This window comes from Paramormyrops kingsleyae, chromosome 24 (assembly GCF_048594095.1).
Source record: "Paramormyrops kingsleyae isolate MSU_618 chromosome 24, PKINGS_0.4, whole genome shotgun sequence".
Classification (NCBI taxonomy): Eukaryota; Metazoa; Chordata; class Actinopteri; order Osteoglossiformes; family Mormyridae; genus Paramormyrops; species Paramormyrops kingsleyae.
The window spans coordinates 26,222,351-26,244,719 of record NC_132820.1 but is presented as its reverse complement, the minus strand read 5'-3'; the positions used below and the strand labels follow the sequence as shown (position 1 = coordinate 26,244,719).

The following is a 22,369-nucleotide window of genomic DNA, read 5'->3' as shown; positions in this document are numbered from 1 at the left end:
AGGTGAGTGTATATAATGCCGATTTGTTACATTATTAATTATTATTATTACCACTGATGTTGTTATAATTTTTGTTGTTTGATGAGTGTTATGTTTCTTATGCTTGTTTGTATTCTGTATTCCCCTACACTTAATTTTGTTCCACCCCTACCTACATTTTTAGTGTTATTATTTCTGTATACCTTTTTTTTTTTTTCTCCCCCTGTCCCCATAGTGATTGATGTCTGTTGTTATTGTTACGCTTGTTGTTTCTGTATCCCCCCCTGTTTTTCTTTTTTTCTTTTTTCTCTTCCTTTTTCCATGGTACCGGTGAGTTCGGAGCAGCCACACTCTTTGCTCTTGAATGTAATGTAAAATAAAGTTGTCCTCCGAAGAGGGGGGGTGGTGGTGGGCAATAAAAAAAAAAAAAAAAAAAAAAAAACTGCCTAGGATACAAACGTCATGCATGTAACTAAACTCTTCAGCCAATAAGGGCAAAGGTGTGTCGTCACGGAGGCGGTTCCAGTTTGTGCAGCCGGGTGAGAGGTCGCAATGCATCTAATCGTAATGCATTGCGTCAGGATCAGAATGCGTTGCTTTAAGCCAGCGCTGTAAGCAAGTCGAACGCACCCAATGACCGGACTGGGGAAACAAAATTTACAAGCGGACTTAATACAGAGGACTAATGACAACAACCAGAAACAGCTGATCACATGGGGATCCCACACGAGCTTAACGAGGGGGCGTGGCACACGGAAGGAGCGGACGATCGGGGCAGGGCAGGGGTAATGTTGGGATAATATCTTTATCGTTTTGGAAGTCATTAAGAAAAAAAATGCTCTTCTTGTTTTATCCTGTTCATTTTGTGTTGAAATGCTTAAAAACACACACACACACATATTTAGGTGTAATTTTGGGGGGCCGGGAACCAATTAATTGGTTTTCCATTATTTCTTATGGGAAAAATTAGATCAGAACTCAAACTTTTTAGGATTCGATCTGGAGTCCGGAACGGATTAAGTTCGAGAACCGAGGTACCACAGTATAGTGCAAAATACCATGTATTTTGTAATGTCTCAAATGAAGTAGGCCTAAACTAATATTAGGCCACTAAACATAGTGTACTATCAAAGAGCAGCCCATTGGTTTTCAATTCAGTAGCCTAATGTGAAATACTATGGTTTAATGGTTTAAAATTATAGTAAACAAAAGCAGCTCAAGAAAATCAACTATTCATATGTTATAGCCCATTTATATGAGGAAGAGAACAAGAATTCCCGGCATGTTGAAAAAAGTGCCTACACCAAACCTTTCCATAGACTAATAAGAACCGAGAGAAAAAAGGGAAAATAAATGTCTTTCTCATAAATTGAGCAACATAGCACTATCTGCATTTAGTAGGCTATAGACCTGGTTAATTCAACTTTGACACTGACGGTGAAATAAACCTGTACAGTTTGGTCACTTAAAAAACACTGACCGTTTTTGAAAGTTATGTCTGTACCTGATCATGATGGAGGAGAATGGTAGTCTTTATATACGAGATGGCCCGATGGGGATCGGTAAAGGTTTTTTCCTCGCCATCAAATGTGAAACGGAATGTAGCTGGATAACGGAGACCAAATTTCACATCCTTAACAGTTCTAAGGAGCTGCTTTGCTCTTTAAAGGCAGCTCGCTTCTTTGCTATCGCCAGAGTGAAGTCCGGAAAGATGTGCACACGCTTCTCCTTGTAAAACAGCTGCTTCTTCTGGCTGGAGAGACGAAGGATGCGATCTTTCACGTCACCATGATGTACGCGGATTATGAATGGCCTCGGTCCTAATGAATGGTGGCCCCGGTCCAGACGTGGAGTTTCCTCCAGGTTCAGTATCTCCTTCAAAGCAGTTGCGCAGAATTGCCGCGGGTTGGTCCCCTCTTGGCCCTCCTCTATTCCAACAATGCATTTAGTTGTCAGGTTACACACATCTGACTGCAGTTTTTTCACGGCAGTTTCCAAAGTAAAGACTGTAGAGCTCCACACCGTGGTAGACTGCTCGAGGTCGTCCAAATGCTCGGAATGCTGTGCATTAGCAGTCTGTAAGGAGCTAGCCATAGAATGCAACTCTTGGCGGATAGAAGTTATTTCTTGTCAGAGGACAGCAGTTTGTGTATCTATTTTCGTGCCCAATAGTTCAATCGCTGTCATAATTTTCTCAACCGAATCCGAAGAAAGTTGCTGTGCATCACCCTCAGTGGTAGCCTTCTTGCTACTGTAGCTGTAGCAGGTTTCTGTGAGTGACTAGCCATTTTTAAACGAGGAGGAAAACAAAACTTTTAAACGCGTTTTCTTGCTGCCTTAGTCCTTCAATTAGTGATGTTAAACTTTTCGGATAAATATTTATCTATCAATATGGCTTCTGCAAGTATGTAAATATAATGAAAATGAAATTGCTCACTGAGCTCCAGGACCTCACAGCCTCACATGTCGAACGTCAACCGGAAGTCCCCATGCAATTGTTTCTTAAACATACCTTTACCTATCTTATCTTATCCTATGTTATCTTATGTTATGTGAAGTGTCGCTATTTACATCTGACAGATAGCCCATCTCCACAGCCATCTCCAGAACCCCAGGGATGTCACTCAGCTGGTCCAGCACATCACTAGGAAATTTGACCTCATCTTCATCAAGTCTCGGTCGCAGGGGCACCCTCATTATCCCCGTACGAATAGTGAGCCTCAGAGTTTCCATTCCTCTGTTGCTTGCAGATGTGAGCTGAGCTCATGAAGTCATTCCAGAACTCCTGGCACCAGTAATGAGCAGAGCACTTGGCATCATAGGTCATCTTATTGTAGTTGCTTATATAGTAATGACTGAATTTTTCCATTTTTTCAATAACAAGAGAAGGGGACAAAAACGGTGGTGTTGGACCCATGACCAGCTGAGATGAGGGGGCCTGCACCAGAACGTGAGGCAGAGGGGTGGGATGAACTACGGCTGGAGCTGAAGATGGTTCTGGAGCTGGGCTAACTGGTGAGGCTACGCATGGGGATGAAGGAGGGGAGTCCATAAAAAGAGATGGAGAAGGAGGTAAAACAAAAGAGGATGGGACTGGTGAGGGAACTAAGAAGGAAGTTGATGATAAGGCTGGTGAGTAGGGCTCAGGGTGCGACATAGTTGGGACTCGATGCAGGATGGTAGCGATCCCACATGGGTTGAATCGAAGGCAGCTTTTGTAAGTTCTTGGTATATGGCCCCCTTCCGTCCTTTAGGTTTCCTCCTTCGTCCTGATAAAAGAATGACGGTACAATTATGCAAAATAAAGTGTAAAAATACAAGAGTCAAATCAATTGATGGCTGTTAGTGACAGACAGACAGCACACTTGGCAGTCAGTACTGCACATTGAGAAAAATACTGCCGTCTCATTGTCTCATTGGAGACAGGAAACGAATGCTTGGGAGACTTACGCGCTGGTCTCGGATTGGGCCGCCTGCATTTCCGTTGGGGTACTTCACCTATAAAAACACACCAGTCAGTGCACAGATTGCCTGATATGCAGAACAGCATTTACTATAGAGAATGGCAACGCTGGAAAGGTTCATGTGCACCAAGGCTAGCAGCCCACTCAATCCAAATGCTGGCATCAAGAACTGACTATTGAATCAAATCATTTATATAAGTAAGTGAACTTTATTGTCATTCACTCCATACAACAGTACAACAACGGAAGCATAGCTGAACAAAATTGCATATCCCCAGGCTCAATGTGCAGACATAAAAAGATGCACATAGTCAACATAAGGATAACACAAAGCAAATTTCACTTCTTACACAGAAGTAATTAAGACTGTGTAAGACAGCATAAGGCAGCACAGGACAGACACTAAATATACAAACCAATATACATACCCAGCAGGCATCCGACATTGTCACAACGTTGAATGACAGTTGAAATCCTGTCTTTATGTTGACAACATTGTTTCAACATAAATATGATGTTGAGATTTCAATGCCTGCTGTGAGCAAGCAGGAACAGCATTGGCACTATGCTGATCTTGCGTCGAAATATAACAATATAATATATTTTTTTAAAAAGTTGAAAAAATCATTCTGGTAGCACTCTGCAAACATTTATTAATATTTTGGAGGTATATTTTTTTAAAATGCTGTAATCTCTCGGTTTGGACTGACCGCCGAACCGCCTTCGCGCATGCGCACTTCCTGCATTCTCCAACGGTCTCCCGCTTGAGCGCTGCTCTGGTTTTGCAAACACTTGGAAGCTGTCGAAGAGGTGGATCCTAGGCACAGGCAATCCAAAAGGTAAGCATAGGCAATCATGAAGTTGACCAACATCTAAAGTAAAAGTTATTAATGTTCATTCATTGATTTGTTATTTGTGAGGCCAATCGTTCACGCTCTTTTACACAGCCCCATATCTGCCCCATTTTAATATGCGCACAAGACGTCATGAGGATCAGAAGAGCCATCTCAGATTTACCCACCATCAAGAGAAAGACTCTGACCAAACAGGATCTTACAGCTTTTTCTTGTTTCATATTAAGGTTTTACTGGCTTGGTTCTGATTGATCTTGAAGAATAGAGAGCTGTGGTCTTATAGCATCTTGCTATTGAGTCAGAGAAAAAAACTCTTGGAGAAGTATAGGGTATCTCTCCGGAGTAGTCTATATTTTAATGGCGTGGGGATATGTTTGATTGCCAGTCCTTCCCTTGGATGATTAACATATGTAGAAAGGTGTCAGGAAAGTTGTGATACTCTTTTTTTTTGTGCAGCTCCTGGTACCACCTCCTCCGCAGTAGACCAGTGGTGCTGGATGTATATTTGCATAGCATGACACAGTACTGTTGTCGATTTAATAGATTTTTTTTTTTTTAATCCACCGCGATTGTGATGAATAAGGCAAGAACAAAAACCCCAGAAATGGCTCCTGCGTGCCAGCCAGGGACCAGGAGGGATGGTTTGGCCTCTATGGCTTAACAAGAGAAGGTATTGGCTGGGTGAAAAATGCTACAGAAAACCAATCATTTTGTTTCTTTTCTAAGCCTGGGCCCTCCAGGAAGATCATTTGGACATTATGTGCCTTGTCAATTGAGATTTCTTTGGGGATGCAGATATATAAGAACTACACTGCTCAGACAAATCAGCTTACACCAACACAGAAAAACACATATGGTAATTTAGTAAAGATTAATATCAGTGCCATACCATCCTCAATCGTGGTGGGTTTCTAAAAATTAAGCTTAATGAAAGTCTTAATATTAAATGAGCAAAGTGATTTGATTTGTTCCTCTATCGCAAGTTGTAGTCTAAAAGCAATGAGGCCACCACCCATTGTATCTGTTTTAGCGAAATACACTCCTTCAGTCATTAAGATAGCTCTCACCTTCTTTCAGCCCTGCTAAACAACTATGTTATGCAGTCTAACACAGATTAGCTTCATAGTCGGTGTTTGGTGCCATATATTTCACACACTTTTATACCACAGATGGTTCTCAGCACAGTTTGTTGGTTATTAAGAGCTGAACTGAAATGAAACTTGCATAAAAAGATAAAAGGCTATGTTGGTCTGAGTCTTTCTTATTATGGTGGGTTAGTAAAACACAGCAGCTGAATGCCCAAATGAGTTCAAATGAGAGACATTAAAATAGGGCAGATATGGGCCACCCATTTTGTACCTGTGTGCCACCCTTATGGGCTTGCAATCTGGAAAGAGGTGGAGACACATTGTCTTAACACTCTAGGTTGTAAATTGAACACTATAAGAGTTCATAAATATTAACACTGTACAAACAACAGTCACTGCACACTGAAAAGTGTTAAAGACAACACTGAATGGTGTGGACCCATATAGACACCATGCAGTGTTAATTTAACACTGGCACATTTGCTGTGCAGAGCAGGAGGTGATGGCAAACACAAAATGAATACCAGTTAGGAAAAAACCCAAGTGTCTTTGATACAGCATATGTTAAATCTTAATTCTTCTTCTACAACCAACATGAACATTTACATTTTTTTGGCAGTGTTAGTGGTACTGCACTATTCACATCATTTACTGCCTTAACTGTTGCACTGTTTACATTAACTAATTCTCTTTACATTTGTTGTATAAACAAAGTTGAATCTCAACATTGAATCAATATGGAAATATTATGTAAACCAACACTCTGATAACGGTTATTCAATGTTGAGAGACAACGTTGTAACAACATCTTTACAACAGAAAATGCCTGCTGGGGAACTATTACCCATAAAATAGGAAAAGGGCAATAAGACCAGCAAATACAATTATACACCATTTAAACCTAATTACAATTATATGGTCAATAAAACAATTAAAATGTCACCTTCTATGCATGCTATTAAAAAGTTAAGACCTTTAACCCTCTGGAGTCGACGGCATCGTCGGCAATGCCGCGATCTTTCTTGTGTATTTCAGTTCATAACTCGCTGAAATCTTATTATAGAAACATGAAAAAAAAATGCGGACTAAATCTGTAATCTGCATTCTTTTCAAAACGTCCATTGTCGGAAGTATTAAACTTTTAAAAATTAGGTTAAATCGGCAAAAAAGTAAACCATGTCACCTTACTTTGTTTTACCTGCTTCGGGGGCGTGTAGTACCGCTGTCACCCGAAGATCGCTATTCACATTCTAAATAGCCACATTAGCGCGTATTCAGATCGCATTCGCATGGTAATTTTTTTCTATTTTATTTTTTATTTTATTTTTTATAAATATTCCCTCCTCCACCCCCCCTCTGCGGAGGACTACTTTATTTGTATTTATTTATTTATTTTATTATTTATTTATTTTTTATTTTTATTTACTTCCTCGAAAGAAGGGGGGGGGGAACAAAGGAGAAGAAGGGGGGAAGAGAGGGAGGGAGAGAGAGGGGAAAGAAAGGGAGAAAAGAAAAAAAACAAAACAGATAATCTGCTTCCATGTCTGCTAAAAAGAGAAAGACAACATACACTCACCTAAAGGATTATTAGGAACACCATACTAATACGGTGTTTGACCCCCTTTCACCTTCAGAACTGCCTTAATTCTATGTGCCATTGATTCAACAAGGTGCTGAAAGCATTCTTTAGAAATGTTGGCCCATATTGATAGGATAGCATCTTGCAGTTGATGGAGATTTGTGGGATGCACATCCAGGGCATGAAGCTCCCATTCCACCACATCCCAAAGATGCTCTATTGGGTTGAGATCTGGTGACTGTGGGGGCCATATTAGTACAGTGAACTCATTGTCATGTTCAAGAAACCAATTTGAAATGATTCGAGCTTTGTGACATGATGCATTGTCCTGCTGGAAGTAGCCATCAGAGGATGGGTACATGGTGGTCATAAAGGGATGGACATGGTCAGAAACAATGCTCAGGTAGGCCGTGGCATTTAAACGATGCCCAATTGGCACTAAGGGGCCTAAAGTGTGCCAAGAAAACATCCCCCACACCATTACACCACCACCACCAGCCTGCACAGTGGTAACAAGGCATGATGGATCCATGTTCTCATTCTGTTTGTGCCAAATTCTGACTCTACCAATTGAATGTCTCAACAGAAATCGAGACTCATCACACCAGGCAACAATTTTTCCAGTAAACCCTAGAAATGGTTCTGCGTGAAAATCCCAGTAACTGAGCAGATTGTGAAATACTCAGACCGGCCCGTCTGGCACCAACAACCATGCCACGCTCAAAATTGCTTAAATCACCTTTCTTTCCCATTCTGACATTCAGATTGGAGTTCAGGAGATTGTCTTGACCAGGACCACACCCCTAAATGCATTGAAGCAACTGACATGTGATTGGTTGATTAGATAATTGCATTAATGAGAAATTGAACAGGTGTTCCTAATAATCCTTTAGGTGAGTGTATATGTAGCATACACACACGTGACCGTACCCTTATATATGTATATTTCAATTCCTAAATCTATAACATACCCTAAAAAGTCATAATAATAATGATATTGATCGCTCAACCATTCTTGTATGTATGTGCAAGTGCAGGTGTGACCTGATTTGTCATTGGATGTGCTGGCATATGATGCCGTCAGGGGAGGTGACAGCACCCCCCCCCCCCCCCCCCCCCCAGGCCCAAGGCGAAGGCAGGAGAACCAGGCAACCGAGGCCACCCTACCGCCTCCCTGGCACAAGGGCCCACAGCCACGCATCCCAGAGACAACCACCCGCCCAACCCGAGAGGGAGCCCGCGAGGGACTAAGGGGGCGCCAACCCCCGCACAGGGAGGCCCGCAGAGGGAGGACGGGCGGCGAGCCCCCCAGCCCCACTCGCAACCCCCCCACCGAGGCACGCGGGTCCAGGGCCAAAGGGCCCCACCAACCAGGACCAACCCCCCCCCCCGGCGGACGGCCCCCTACACACCGGAGGGGCCCCAGCCCCCCCAGCCCGTCCCCCGGCAGGACGGGCCGCCGCCCACCGCAGCGACCCGGCACGCCTCCCCCCCAACACTGCAGGACGATCCAAGGGGGGCCCATACAAAGAACCCCCCCCCCCCACCCGGGAGCGGACCCGCGGCGACCGGCAGACCCCCCGCCCAGCCCAAACCGAACCCCGCAATCTGCCTAGCAGGGCCCAGAGCGTCCCAAGATTCCCCGGACCGCCCGCCAGGGCCCCACCACGGCGCAGCAGAGCCAAGCACCACCCGGCCCGCAGCCCAAGAGAGGAGGCCGCCCACACCCGCCAGGGCCGCCCGAACCCCCCCATGATGGGTCTTCCACCCGGCGGGCCACCCCCCCCGCACAGGGCCAGAGACAGAGAGTTAGGGGGGGCTCCTCAGCCCCCATCCCCTCCCCGACCCATGTTGGTGTGAAGTGTGCATGTACATGTGTGAGAGAGTTGTGTGTTTAAGTCTACAATGCATTAAAATTAGTGGGTGCAGTTCGGGTATGAGGGCTCCACCGCTGGCAGACGGCAGAGCCCCACCTGCCTCAACCCACCTCCTCAGCCCTAGTGTCATGTGGTGTCTAACATGCAAGTAAAAATTCTCGGCGCACCTCCCCACCGCCCCTCAAGGCCCTAGTGTTGTGTGAAATGTGATGTTGGGCCCAGGGGAGCAATAAGGGTGTGCCAGGAGTGGGCCCCCCCCCGACTGGAATCCCCGACTGGCCCCAATTAGTCCCCATCCCCGACCCCGCACAGCCGGCAGGGACGGCCAACCGAGGTGTTCAGGGGCGCCACAAGCAGCCCGGCAGTAGGGAACCGCCCCCCCCCCCCCCCCCCCCCAGGCGCAGACCGGGAGAGACCCACCCCACCACGCCCGATGAGACCCCAGCTAGCAGCCAAGGACGGGACAACCCCAGACCCCCCGGCAAACGGGGAGCCGGTCCAGCCAGGCGGGGTGAGGTCCCCAAGCAGGCAGAGTGAGGGGGAGGGTGGGATGGGATGCCCTAGGTGTGTAGATGAGTCTTCACAAATCCTTTGCCAGAATTCGTTGACCGGTGTGCAATACCAGAAAGCATGCAGGTAATTATCTGGTGCATCCTTCTTACAAGTTAGGCATATGTCAGTATCTCTGATACCCATCTGGAACATCCTCTGCCCTGTGTAGTGTGTTCTGTGTAAAATTTTGTACTGTAATAGCTGCAGGTTGGAGTTCTGATTCATTCGAAAGGTATTCAAGCAAATTTGCCTCCAGAAGTTAGTGTCTGGATTGATGAGCAAATCCCTTTCCCATTTGTGGGTAGGGAGTGAGAGCGTTGTATCAGATTCTGCTAGATGCACGTAAATCCTAGACAGTAGTTTTTTAGTTGGAGTTATTAAAAAGTTTGCTATTTTTGGTGAAAGCTCCAGATCTAATTGCTTACGGCACCATCTATTATGTATTATTGATTTAAGTTGAAGATATTCTAAGTATTTGTTTTTCTCAATGTTATAAGTTTCTGTAATTTTGTCAAATGATATCATGCAATTGTCTTGGATTATATGTTCGAGGCGCTTGATTCCTTTATTATGCCAAGCCAGGAAGTTTATCACTTTTTTTATTTAACAGGATGTCAGGGTTGTTCCAGATGGGTGTCAGTTTGCATGGGACCAGTGAAATTTGGTTCATTCTATTTGGTTCACTGAGAACTATTTATAAGCTATCATCAGTCCAAGGAGTGACGCCGATGTTTCCGTTCTGCCTTATTAGCTGTAACTGTAGTTCCGCTTTTTGCCAGCAGGCTGCGCACAGACAGCGTTTCTGTGGGCAGCACATTGTATGTTTTTAGATTAGTATTTCATAACTGGACTGCAGGACATTGCGTAAAATCATTTTCTGCAGTAAGTATTGGAGTGTTTATAAAGGATCTTTTTAAAAAAATAAATAAATAAGTTTCTCACAAACACCTCCATTCATGACTGACTGAAATATCAAGGATGAAAGTGATTAGGATCAGCTCAGAGAGCGCATGCCGAGCTGCTGCTTAAGTAGCAGCAGTCAACTTTAAACCAATGTTAAACAAATACTAGTTAATACTGAAAACAATCAGTCATTAAAATTAAACAGCTTGCTAAGCTGTGTTTCCTTTAACAATATAAATGTTATAGATAAATGGAAACCCCACGCTCTCCGCGAATATTAATCACCAAGATTTATAAAAACCGCAACTGTACTGAAAAATAACGTTGCTTATGAATGTTGGCAAGTAAAAAAGTATTTGTACTTTGTGATCAAGTGCCATTCTTGGCACATCACACAACGACGAAATGTGTCCTCTGCATTTTAACCCATATGTGACATATTAGTGGGCGGCTATATTATTTAGCTTCATTCTTAAAATAATAATACTAATACCAAAAATAATAATAACAAAACCATATGAAGCCAGGTCTATAAAGCTAAAGTACCATAATGATTTGAAGCTATTATAGAGCGTAATTTGTAAAGAGGGAGACATGAACCTTACAATAAGTGTGTGTATACCAAAGTGGGCAGCTGTCTCTTTAAGACGTTCCTGAGTGCCGAAAGGTAGGGTGGGAGTTTTTTTTCCGGCGGGCTTTTCTAGACGGAGGAAGGCGGGTAAAGAGAGCGGAAAGAAGAGTGAACGGCAACTTAGAGAAATAAACGTATATATCTACATATATCTACATATCTACATATATATATATATATTTGTGTAGATATCAACGTTTAGAGCACTGTTTATTTTTTTTGGCCGAAGCATACAATTGCAGCAATTAGTGGATAGAAAGATTTTGGTGCAATTGCTCTCTTTTGGATATCCTGGTAGGTCAATTTACCTGTTTGGTTAAATGTTAAGGAAAATATAGATATAGGGATCATTAGTGTGAAGGAAAAACAGTCAGGATATGAATGTGAACCTTTGTTGATTGTGTGGTTGATTATTTTCTTTGCTAATGTATCATTTTTTGTAGTTGTATGTAAAATGCTAAAGCTACCTATAAGGCTACTTGCTAATTGATCGGAATACGTTGACTGTGATATGGTGTTATTCAGTTTAGCCACCCTGTTAGTACCATTGCAGGTTTAAATGTTTATAATGTGCATATATAAATATATACATGTATATGTGTATATTAATGTTATTCAGGAAATCTGTATAGTATGGCCTAATGTGGATCTGAGATTGCGCTGTATGTTAATGGATGATGGAAAAAAATATAATTTTGTGTGATGTTTAAATAAGACATCTAACTCTCTGTACTTTGTGTGCAGACTGTTTTTTTTTGGATTTGATTCCGTTCCGAATTCAGTATTTTTTCGACCAAGGAAGATCGCTTGTTTCACAGAGTCGCCCCCTCTGCGTTGAACTGCGCAATGCAACAAGTTTTTTGCAACTGGAGATTTTTTTCTTTCCCAGCGCTTTGTGAAGACATCCTGAAGTGTTGCAACGGGGGTTGCTATAAATGGCAACGCCTCTGCAAAGGTCGGGAGTGGCATCCACCTCCCCAGTGGACACGGGGATCACGGGGATCAGTGGGTGGCAGTTTGGGAGAAGATTGCAGCCCTCGAAGACGAGGTGGACCGTTTACGGTCTGAGATCTCCCAGCTTGCTGGTGCCCTGACTGACCCAAATATGCCCCGGAGCAGTTCGGAGACCACTGGGACTCTTATAGTCCCCACTTCAGCTCCAAGCTGTTTCCCACCCCCTCCTCCTCCTCCGCCTGCTAATATCCAGGGCCCGAAGCAGAAGACGAGTCATCGTCAGGGAAGTGGCGCAGGACCCACCAATGGCCCCAACATGGTGGATGTTCTGGCGGAGCTGCCGCACATTAAACTGCGCCCAGTGATGAGGTCGCCAGGTGGGACGCCAGTGACGAGGAGGGGACTGACGCAGGGGACGCCCATGCCCTCAGAGGACTTTGCTGCCATCTTAGCAGAGGCTCTGAAGAAGAAGTTCAAGCAACAGATCCACTCTGATGAGTAGGAGCAGCAGGCCTCTGAGCCCTTAAACTTTTTTTACTTATAACATTTTTATACTTGTAACATTTTTAAACATAACATTTTTATACTTATATCTTTTTTTATACTTAAGATTTTTATACTTATATACTTTATATACTTAAACTTTATATACTTATACTTTGTGTACTGATTCTATATACTTATTAATAAATAATATATTTATATCACTATTATTTTTAAAAGAGTTGCTGATTTTGTAATACTGCTGCAGCATTCTCCACATGCTAATCACTGCCCCACATCGAATTGGCACTTTGATCTGCCACATATCACTTCACTACCCCCTGTTGAATGTTGTATCGTATGTTGTTAGATATCTCGTAGTAGTAAGTACTTCATTATTAGGCTGCACAATATTGGAAAAGATGTATTTCTGCAATGAGTATTGCAGTATTTATTTAAATTTAAAATGCTTAAAACAAACCAAATTCTCACAAACACATCTATTCATGAGTGATTTAAACGGCAAGGATGAAAATGATTAGGATTAGCTCTTGCCAAAATAGGGCTTGTAAACTTTTGTGGTAGTCAGAATTAACCCAAAGAACTATGACTCTATAATCCTCTATAATCACTCTCACTCTGTCACACTTGAATCAAACTCCAGACCTCGCATGTAATGTGTGGGGGAGGATTAGGTGGACTAATGAAATCGTGGTTCCGGATGAGGTAGTGTTCTCAGAAGAGTGCCGGTCAGAGCACTGGGATCACAGCCAAGGTGGGTTTAAGGTTTTTACTCGCAATTCTGTAGTTACAGCCCAGCAACTAACAATAGGCACCATCCAATCCAATATGTGGGCGTGGTTCTGAAATAAACCAATAAAGGGAATAACGACTGAACATTCTGGAAAAGGTAAGCGAATTATGGTAGTTTCAAATATGTCCACAAGATGGCACTGAAGGATTACCAGTAAACTATATAATAAGTTGGAGGTGCTCCTTTAACTTGATTAATAGCAATAAGAAATTATAATTACCACATACAAATGCTGACCCACGACAAATTGCTACATCAACGATAACAGGGCATGTAAATCCAACAAGCTGCCATATACGCAATCTAGTAACACTACACCGATACTGCGCATACAGAAAGAAATCAACTACATTAAAAGTATAGAAAACATTACTTACTGAACATCATACACGCACACCCGTAATCACGGACAGAAAATGAACTACCAAACGAGAGGGGCACATAAGATAATAACTATGAAATGTCTCTGGAGCGCAGGTGAACTTCTGGAACTCTTGCTCTTTGGAGGCTGCGACCAGGCAAGCAGTGTGCCGTAAAACGATCCAGCGCTGCTGCAGACTGACGTAACTCCCAATTCTGCTTCCATCTTAACATAATGAGCAAAGTTTTCTTCTTTATTCAGCAATCCAGCATAGTGTTCCAGCCACACTCGGGTACAATGCGCAATGCACCCCGCACCCAGAAATCAGCAGGTTAATATACTATAAGACGAATTCCCCTATATGGACTTCTAAGTCCTGATTGGTTACCAAACATCTGCAAACCAGGTTTCGACCATACAACAAACATAATACGCCACTATTGGTCTACTTCAAGGATGTTGAGCTTCCAATCCTCGTTAGGCCTAGGCCTCCTATGAGTCCCACACATAAGCCTGTCTATCCAGCCTAGGAAGGAGGGCAAAAACCCTAAACATTAGGGAAATTCCACTCCCAACCCAGCAAAAAGGTGCAACCCCCCCTTCGGTGTCCATGGCTGGCATGGCTCACAATGCTATCAGTAAGGGAAACCCCAACCCTATATTACCTAAATAAAGACTTCCGCGTAAACATATACAACCCTTATGGATACATAACTTGCTTGTGTGTTCAAATGCTACCATACAACAAACTGCATCTAGCATAGTATAGCAGCTACATTTCAAGGCTTCCTGCAGGTCCCCTTTCTCCCCCGGCGATGTTCCCTTCAGCCCAGTTCTCCAAGGTCTGTGGCCTGCAAAGCTGGTTCCGTGCAGGTGGCTGTGAGTCAAGGACACACGGCACCATCCCCAAAACAACAAAACCTGAGACACAAGAACAATCCTACAATGCCTCCCAACCCTGGCCTACCATCACTTTAAATTTCCCTTCCACACTTTGAACTAATGTTAAACATATACTACATAATCCTGAAAAGGAGCGGTCACTAAAATTAAACAGCTCGCAGATCTTCACACTGCAAGAAATGCAAAGATGGAGAAAGCGAAGAACAGTGAGAGTACGCCACTGCCTATGGTGTCCTTGTCGACCCTTATGAAATGCCAGCAAACACATGGACAAGGGATCCCGATGCGCTACCTTGGCTTTCTTATGGGGACACTGTCAACCACCTAGTGTCTGTCATTAGTGCGTACACTTTTAAAGAGTTTAAAAACTACAAATCTCTTGAAGCGCATGAACAGTTCACAGCTGGCTGGGCACATTGTCATCGTCAAGGATTTTAGGCATGTTTATTTATATAGCACAATTCAGGCACAAGGCAATTCAAAGTGCTTTACAAAGACAAGGATACAATCACATTAAAACTTCAAAATCACATTTCAAAGATAAGTGAAAAAGAAATAATAATGAAAATAAATAATTTTATTAATCAATTACAATGAACACATAGATAATAATAAGAAAAAGCCAAAACAAATAAATAGGTAACTGAAAAGATGTCACATTTTAATGACAGAAAATGACTGGTGCTGCACTAGGAAACTCTGACCATGCAACAATTTATCTAATTCCAGCATACAGACAAAATCTGAAAACTGCTAAACCTGTCGTTACTAGAGTGAAACACTGGACATGCGGAGCTGTAGAGCAATTAAAATCATGCTTTGACTCGACAGACTGGAATGTTTTCAAAACTGCTACTAACAGCGTGGATGAATACACGGACACTGTAACATGACACATAAGCTTCTGCGAGGACTCTCGCATTCCCAAAAAGTCTGTTGTCAGCTATAATAATGACGACCCATGGTTTACAACTGAACTCAGGCAGCTTCATAAAACAAAAGATGAAGCCTACAGGAGTGGTGACAAAAACCTGTTCAAATTCTACTGCGGGTTTGAAAAGCCACATTCGCGCATCATACAGCCCTCACCTTTTCAATGGCCTTCTTCACACCTGGGTACCTTCACACCTCGCCCACACTATACCCAGCTCACCCCCCCCCCCCACGTCCAGCCACCTCCCCAGGAGAATCAACGACAGAGATGTAAACAAGATCTTCAGTAGCCAGAATACAAGGAAAGCTCCTGGTTCAGACTCTGTCTCCCCAGCCACTCTGAAGCACTGTGCAGATCAATAGTCACCTGTCTTCACAGATATTTTCAACCAGTCACTGAACCAGTCAGTAACTACAGACTGGTGGCTCTCACATCGGTGGTAATGAAGGCTTTTGAGAGACTTGTGCTGTCATACCTTAAAACCATCACAGACCTATCGCTTGACCCCAGGCTACAGTCTGCCTACAGAACCAACAGACCTGTGGACGATGCAGTTAACACTGGACTCCATTTCTTGCTCCGACACTTGGAGTGCCCTGAGACATATGTTAGGATTCTGTTTGTGGACTTTAGCTTTGCATTTAATACTATTCTATCGGAGCTAATGCGGAATGAACTCTCACAACTGTCCGTGCCTGATCCAAAATAACATGTTATAACCACGATGGCCCAGTTTTACGCTACAATCATTGAGTCCATCCTTAGCTCCTCCATCACAGCCTGGTTTGGATCAGCCACTGAACGAGACAAGGCCAGACTGCAACACATCATCCACTCAGCAGAGCGAATAATCGGCAGTAACCTGCCTACCCTCCAGACACTGTACATCACCAGAACCAGGAAACGGGCATACAAAATCTTTGAGGACCCATCTCACCCTGCTCACCACATCTTTCAAGCCTTACCCTCCAGGAGTAGACTCATGGCAATCAGAACCAAGACCACAAGACATGCCAAGAGCTTCTCCCCTCAGGTAGTCTCTCTCATTAACCAAACCAGTCTCTGAATGGACGTTCAATTAATCGTCAGCTGCAGTGAAATATCCACCAGCATAACCAGTGAACAACTGATAAACTTCCTCTATGATTATATTCTGCACTCTTGCACATTATGCACACATACTGCAAACTCTGTATACATATTGCACTCTTGCACATATAGTTGACTTGGCTGCTACTTAATAACGGCACCATTTAAGAGCCCTTTAAATTATTATACCATTTATATAGTTTATATTCATACTACAATGATTACTATGTACACACACATATATAAATATCATAATACCATCATTACTGCCATTAATAAACTTAATTATCATATAATTATCATATTACCCAATTGCCAGTCTATTGTTTATTACCTTTCTGCATATGTCTTTGCTAAATGTGGGTAACTCTCGCCAGTGTGGGGAAGCAATAAAAAAGGCCAACAGAATGTTGGGTTATATCTCTAGGTGTGTGGAGTTTAAGTCAAGGGAGGTGATGATACACTTATATAATTCCTTGGTAAGACCCCACCTAGAATACTGTGTGCAGGTTTGGTCACCATACCTCAAGAAGGACATTGCTGCCTTAGAAAAGGTGCAACGAAGAGCTACGAGAATGATTCCTGGTCTTAGAGGAATGTCTTATGAGGAGAGGTTAGCGGAACTGAATCTGTTTAGCCTTGAGCAAAGGAGACTAAGGGGGGATATGATTCAGGTCTATAAGATTCTAACGGGTCTGGATGCTCTTCAGCCAAATGACTATTTCAATATTATTCTAAATACTAGAACTCGTGGCCATAAGTGGAAATTAGCGGGAGAACATTTTAAAACAAATTTGAGGAAGCACTTCTTTACACAGCGTGTAGTTAGAGTATGGAATAGTCTTCCTGCTAGTGTAGCGGAAGCTAAAACCCTGGGTTCCTTTAAATCAGAGCTAGATAAGATTTTAACAACTCTGAGCTATTAGTTAAGTTCTCCCCAAACGAGCTTGATGGGCCGAATGGCCTCCTCTCGTTTGTAAATTTCTTATGTTCTTATGTTCTTTGTAATGTCATGTAAAAGCACCACCAAGGCAAATTCCTTGTATGGAAACATATCTGGATTCTGATTCTACATCCTTCATCAGTACTAGAAAACTTCCATCCAGCGTTGCATTTCACTTTGACGCTGTCACACTTTTCTGTGATCTAGCTCTTGTTTTGGTCGCCGACTATCATCCAACAAAAGGTTCATTTCAGCTCTCCTAATCTGACATAAACCACACTAACAAACACTTTCGGGTTACTGTGCCACCAGGAAGGGATGGACTCCGGTCGGGATGGGTTTCCAGCATTTCCTATCCTGGCTGTTCTCTTTAGGGACAAACACAAGAATGGAGTCTAGTGATCACACCGGAAGCTGACTTACCTGAACGGAGATGTACGGAGCAGACTCTCATATGCGCGGGGATGCTCTGGAATGCAAGGTCTTTACGCCCCACCGCTAGAAGCTACGCCATCCGACGCCATTTCGTCAACTATTCCACTTTTGCCTTTTTTTTTTTTCCAATCCGGAAAGGAGAAGAAATGTATACCGGTCCTGAAGACCGAAGAGAGACCCGAGTGGATATGGGGCCGCCGCTTAGCGGGTCGCCGTTAGCCGGGCCTCCGTGACGCCCCCGCTCGGAGTAGAATGCCCAGGGGCGTCGCAGCCACCGGCGTCCTCCCTGTCCTCCTGTCCTCTCAAAAAACAGCAATCATTTAAACAAACATGAGGGAAAATTCAAAAGGCAAAGATGACGTCATGCCTTACCTCAGCACAGCTGCCCACCGCACAAACGACAGCGTGTCACCTTACTTTAAAAAAAAAAGAAAAACGGCGGGAAATGGGGGCCGCGCACGGACAGGGCCCCTCCCACACAGCACATGCGGCTAATTAGCTGGCCATCCAGAGGCACTCAGTCTATTAGTCACCCATTCAGTCAGTCAGTTCTGCCTTTCAACAACAGGGGGCACTGCAATACCGGGTCGGTGCCTGGAGCAGACGGGGCAAGCTCCCTGTTCCAAAAATCTGTTTAATATGTGGTCCCCTCCATGGGGGACGTATCAAAATGACCTTTTCATACCAAAACAAAATGTAAATCAGCTCAAATACATGAATAATAAATATTATGCTTGTACTACTTACATTAACACATAATCACAATCTATAAGGCTGAAACATTCCCACACTATGCAAATCATGCCAACACAGTACAATAAGACTTTCAAAGATAATATTAAACAAATAGAACTACCTGCAGAACTATTACCCATAAAACAGGAAAAGGGCAATAAGACCAGCAAATACAATTATACACCATTTAAACCTAATTACAATTATATGGTCAATAAAACAATTAAAATGTCACCTTATATGCATGCTATTAAAAAGTTAAGACCTCTAACCCTCTGGAGTCGACGGCATCGTCGGCAATGCCGTGTATCTTTCTCGTGTATTTCAGTTCATAACTCACTGAAATCTTATTATAGAAACATGAAAAAAACGCTGACTAAATCCGTAATCTGCCTTCTTTTCAAAACGTCCATTGTCGGAAGTATTAAACTTTTAAAAATTAGGTTAAATCGGCAAAAGAGTAAACCATGTCACCTTACTTTGTTTTACCTGCATCGGGGGTGTGTAGTACCACTGTCACCCGAAGATCGCTATTCACATTCTAAATAGCCGCATTAGCGCGTATTCAGATCGCATTCGCATGGTAATTTGATGAACAACGCAACGGTGGAACGCGATCCAGATACATCCCCTTCAGCGCCATAAAAGGGGGGTAGGGACGTGGCCAAGTGACAATGGCTCATTCATACACATGAAAGTTGCTACATATTCAATGAAAGGAGCCAGAAATAGTTACATGAGTTAGATTTTTCTTATTCATTTATCCAAATGAATATTGCAACTACACCATTTAGTCATCTTCATGTAGCCAAGACTTTGGTGATCAGATATCTGGGATCAAGACAAACTGCCAGCATTGCTTCCCAGATAGCAAAATCTTTCTGGCCCGGATGTGGCCCACATCACGCATAATCATCTGGCCCACATACCGCATGGAATGACGGCGATTGAGCGGACCGCTCTCGGTTGCCGCATCAGGTTAACATCTGGGCCAGAGCAGGGCCTGATGTTAGCCACGAGTGGCCAGGCTCTGTCTGAGATCTGGCCATATTATGGCCCATTACCAGTTTCTGAACCTCACAGATGTTAACCTCGTAAGAGCTACTTTTCAACAGGAACTGAATACAGTCCCTGATCAGGCTTCAAATGTGTTTAGAAACAACAAAAGTCCAATGTCTTAAAGGATTTTGAATTTGAGGAAAAAAACAAAAAACAAAAAAAAAACAAAACAACATCCGTGGATGTCTGGTGCTGGGTGGGTAGTGGGTACTGTCGTTTTGAGGTGGACACACCCTTTACATTTACAGCATTTAGCAGACACTTGTATCCAGAATAACTTCCATTTTCAATTTGGGGTTAAGGGTCTTGCAAATGAATCCAGCTTCAGTTGTATAAATGCATGTTTATGGGCCCTTGAGTCATGAAAAATAATGAATGTAGTGAATTACTATATTCTCAAATTACTTTTTGTAGTTTTGCGAACAACATCATTTATTAAACAAACAAATCTGAATTGGCAGAATGAAAAATTAAAAATGAAAATAAACTATTATTTAATTCCTTGGAACAACAACCTGTGGAAAACTGTGAATTTTCAATATTTTCCTTGAGACTTGAAGGAAGAGTCCGTAAACGGAAAATGTGCCAGTAATTTTCTGCCAGTACATTTTCCGTTTTTTGACTGATTTTTTTTTTTTACAGTGTATACCTTTTACCAGTGAGCCGCAAGCCATATAACAATTTTTTAATAAAGTATTTAACATGTGGTCCATCTCTGTTTTGTGACATTTGGGCCACATTTGTCTAATCACAAGTGGGCCACTTTTACGATACATCCGTTTGCCGGTGCCGGAACCGGGCCAGCAGTGCCACACATTTGCCCGAAGTGGCCCACATCCGCATGCTATCTGGGATACTATGTACTTTTATAATGTTTCTGCAAGTGTTCCAAACTGCATTTTGCAATGTCTATACTTTGAATGTCAAATTACAAACTTCACATAAATCTGACATATTTACAAAGTACACTAAGATTAAGATGAGTTTGTTGCCAAACCAAATAGGCTACAGTATATAAGAAATAATTTATTTGCCAGGAATTAAGTTTATGATATTGAATGTGAGCATGGCCCAGTTAGTGAAAGTGTGTCCCCTACCCCTAGACTCCAGAGGGTTAAAAAGGAACACATCCGCAGACTTCCAAGCTCTGCACAAGGGTCGGGCTAAAACGGCATCATACACCTTCCCAAAACACATACAATCAGTAAGCTTGGGAATGAAATAGGTTAATCGCACAATAAACAGCACAACAGATCAAATAAAATGCTAATAAATGTTAATAATGTTAATATTGATGAATAAGTGCTACAGTGATCAACCAAAACAGTGCTCAGTAAAATCTTTACGTGCCATTAAATAAAATCCATACCAAATAAAACACACACACAGAAAATCAAAGCACACTTACCTAAAACCCGAAGTGTCCTCTGTGTGCTTCAGGAAAGTGCATCACGTCAACCCTGTAGGATGGAGTGTCACCACCTAGACGTACCGGGGCAGCTTTCGCCTAGGATCAAGGCAGTTGGATGGATGTCAACTTACCTCTGGGGGTAGGTCGTTTAGGTAGATGGCTGCTTCCTTCAGGGGGCTGGGGGTTTGGGTGAATGTCAGCTTACTTCTGTGATCAGGGTGTTTGGGTGGGAGCGAGCTTACCTCTGGGGTCAGGGGATTGAGTTGAAAGCAGCTTGCCTCTGGGGTTGGAACATTTGGTTGGATGTGAGCTTACATGAGGGGCCTGCTTTTTTGGGTGGACAGCAGCTTGCCTCTGAGATCGTCTGCCGCCGCCCCCCAACTTTCACAGCCAGGACCTCCTCCCTTCCTTAAGGTACAGTAGAATATTTCAGACATCCCAACCTGCAAAAACTCAATTCAGGGAGGTGCCCCCAACCGCCCGACAAGGAGTGAGATGTAACTTCAACAAACTTGATTTCAGTTTAATTTCTTCATTAATTTCCTCTAGTCAGCGCACTAAATTACAAAGGTCAATATTATGTATTATTTTGACAATAATATAAGTAGATTATTTTACCATTTATGCAAATTCCTTAATTATATTCCATTGCTATTTTACAAAAGTCTTCAAGGAGTCTGACAGCATTGGCAACTAACCAAGTGTCTAACTAGTGTAGACCTGAATAATACAGCACATGAAATGACACTTGTTAAACTGACCTCAACATGCATTTTACAGTCGTTTAAACCGTCATGAGCAATGCTGAAATCACTGTTGCTAACAGTACAGCACGCAACACTGTCATTATTTTCATCCTTATTAAACAAGGATACACTTTTGTGTAGTCTGAAGTGAAATACGTTTTATATTTCCGTTTTTTGGGGCACTCTCGCTCTGTCATGATGCTCCACTTAACCGATAACTTCGGTCCTCGAGAGGTTAAATAAAAGCCCGCCCGCATTGAAATCTGATTGGCTTATTTTGCTAAGTAAACCAATCAGGATGCTGTCTATCTAGCACGGGCTACAGGCACAAACGCAGGGACCCACACATATGCACGTTCTCTCTCTTTCTCTCTCTCTCTCATTCCGTCGTACGCGCGCGTCTCTCAAGTGCGCGATGCTCACACTACTGTCTCGCATGCATGCTCTTGTTTACTTGCTCTTCTTTCCGGGATATTTTATTCAATTTGCGGGTATCAGGGAGTCGCTGTCAATATGTGGGAAACTCCCGGAACTTCCGGGAGAGTCGGGATGTCTGGATAACTGCTTATTTGTAC

General features: G+C 43.0%; 1 long non-coding RNA gene across 1 annotated transcript; it reads right to left on the bottom strand.

Annotated features, from left to right (window-relative positions):
• Positions 1 to 18,087: 18,087 nt before the first annotated feature.
• On the bottom strand, positions 18,088 to 22,006 carry LOC140582303 (uncharacterized). Its single transcript, XR_011985233.1, has 3 exons — positions 21,810 to 22,006; positions 21,291 to 21,456; positions 18,088 to 21,144 (listed from the first exon to the last, which is right to left on the bottom strand). It is a non-coding gene; the product is annotated as an uncharacterized lncRNA (long non-coding RNA).
• Positions 22,007 to 22,369: the final 363 nt, after the last annotated feature.